This window comes from Gekko japonicus, unplaced genomic scaffold (genome assembly GCF_001447785.1).
Source record: "Gekko japonicus isolate JY-2015 unplaced genomic scaffold, Gekko_japonicus_V1.1 scaffold197, whole genome shotgun sequence".
Taxonomy (NCBI): Eukaryota; Metazoa; Chordata; class Lepidosauria; order Squamata; family Gekkonidae; genus Gekko; species Gekko japonicus.
The window spans coordinates 1,871,125-1,873,884 of NW_015176458.1; positions in this window are offsets into that span (position 1 = coordinate 1,871,125).

Genomic DNA, 2,760 nt, shown 5'->3' on the forward strand with positions numbered 1-2,760 from the left:
GCTTGATCACAACATTACAGAGATCAGTTGCATGGAGGAAAAGGCAGCTTCAGAGGGTAGGCTCTCTGGTATCACAACCCCATGGAGCTCCGCCTCCCCTCCCCCAATAAAACTTCACCATCCCCAGGTGCCATCCCCAGATCTCCAAGAATTTCCCATACTGGAGCTGGCAATCTTCAAGGAGGTCAGGGGGAGCAAACTTAGTTAACTTATCCCCACTTTGTCCTCCCAGAACAACTGTGAGTTATGTTAGGCTGAGAGAGTGCTGAGTGAGCCTGGTATAACAACAGTGCCACCCTACGAACACTTCTCTGGGAGCAAGCCCCACTGAATAGACTGGAGAAGGATTCTGTGAAGACCTGCTTATAATTCGGGTTAGAGAGAATGGGGCTTGGAGCTCTATTCCACATAGCTCACTGGGTGACTAGCATTTTCTCTCAGCCTCACCTGCCGCACAAATAGGGTTGCCAGCTCTGGGTTGGAAAATACCTGGAGACTTTGGGGGTGGATCCGGGAGAGGGTGGGGTTTGAGGAGTGGAGGGACCTCGGCAGGGTGCAACGCCATATAGTCCACCCTTCAAAGCAGCCATTTTCTCCAGGGGAGCTGATCTCTGTCAGCTGGAGATCAGTTGTAAAAGCAGGAGATCTCCAGGCCCCACCTGGAGGCTGGCAACCCTTTGCACAAATGTTGCTGGGTTGATAAAACGGAGGAGGGGACGACATATGCCCCCCTGAGTTCCAGGAGTCAGAATAAAAATGTAATTAATAGAAATAACATTTGCGAACTAGATACTAGAGCAAAGTGTATTAATAAATTAGCCATAAGTTCCATTTTTAAATAAAATATGACAAAGTTTAATGGAATGTTTGATCTCACAGTAGATCTGGCGGTACGTGTTACAGAACAGCTGCATCTCAAAATCATTCAGCAATATTTAGTACCGACTGAGCCACATGGGAGGATTACCTGATGCACGTTTGGTAGACGCACCTCATCAACTATGCTGGAATGTTATTAGAGAGACCTAAATTTGCACAATTTGAGAATTTTGGAGGGCCTGGTACAGACTTATAACATGTAGGATTGCCAATAGGTCTGTGGGAAAATGTCCTGTCTCTTTTAAAGAGTCTTAATGACATGGTGTTAACCTCCATGCCCTCAGCTGCCCATTTCCACACATTAAGCCTCTGTTAAAGGCACAGGACATTTTCCTGTTGGCAAACTTGCTTGTAAAATTCACACAAACACACACAAATACAGGGGTCGTTTTGTAGAAAAAGAGCTAGGGGAACTCATTAGCATAACTCATTAGCATATGCCACACACCCTAACATCACCGGAAGTGTGTCATAAGACCACACCCCCTGCCATCACCGGAAGTGTGTCATGAGGCCACACCCACCACTCAGTCTTCATCTTAAAGGTTAGTCTTAAAGGTGCTATTTGAACTCTTGGACTATTTTGCAGCAACAGACTAACACAGCTAATTCCTCTGAATCTAAACCCACCACTCAGGCTCCACCCCCAAAATCTGTCTGGGGCCTGGCAGTGGACCTGCAAGGCCGGTGGGAGTGCGAGGAAGCCCCGCCAAGGCCCTCCCTGGCCCCAGGCAGGCAGGGGTGGGGAGAGGCGGGGAGGAAGCAACTTACCCTCCCTCTTCTCCTGCCTCCTCCTGGCTGAATGAGGGCCGGAAGCGGGGCGGCCAGAAGCAGGGGGCGGGGCTTCATCATGTGCCCCCCGCACCTCACCCGGGGAACTGCGATCCCTTGCAATCTCCCCCAAATCTACCTCTGCACAAATATAATCTTGAGGCACGATAGAACACCCAGTAAAGGGCCAGGGTCCCTCTGGACCCTCAGGCTCTGCTAAATGATACCCACCCACCAGTGTTCCCTCTAAGCTGAGTTAGTGTGAGCTAGCTCACAGTTTTTTAGCCTCCGGCTCACAGATTTTTGTCTTAGCTCAGGAAGGAGGGCTCCAGAGCAAACTAATTTATTCAGTAGCCAAATGGCTCGCTCACAACTTTAATGCCAGGAGCTTACCAAGTAGAATTTTTGCTCACAGGACTCCACAGCTTAGAGGGAGCCTTGCCACCCACCCATCCATCCATGCCTGAGCCCGGAAATACTTTGCCATGAGGATGACCTTGGCCAGTCAGTCAGCCTAAACTTCCTCACAGAATTGTCAGGAGACAATGGGAGAAGGAACAGCCATGTACCCCAAATTCCTTGGGGAAACACGTAGGATAAAAATAATAAAGATAGATTATTGGGATTATCATATAGTACAATTAGCACCTTATAAATGCCTTATAAATGTTTGATTTTTTTTAACTATTCTAACCTTTTATGTAAGCCACCCCGAGCCTGCTTCAGCGGGGTGGGGATTAAATCGAATAAATAATAATAATAAATAATAATAATTCTCTGTAGTCTAGAAAATCGTTAGACAGTCAGTAATGTAACCTGTGAGGCAATTTGCCCTCAAATACAATTGATATTTTAGCTGTATATTTGAACAAAAGCAAAGATGGTACTTCATTTAATATTTTGCTCCATAATGGATTTAAACATTTTAGGCCTCTGTGTAATTTATTACTGAGCAAGATGGATGGAAGGGGGGCTGGCTCTCCCAAACTAATATCCATTTGGCGGATCTGAGCCAGCAGAGCTAAGCTGAAACTTTTTCCGCTCTCCTTCACTAGGAAAATATTGACTCGTCCAAGGTGAGTCACATCATCCAACTCGGTTCAGTTTTTC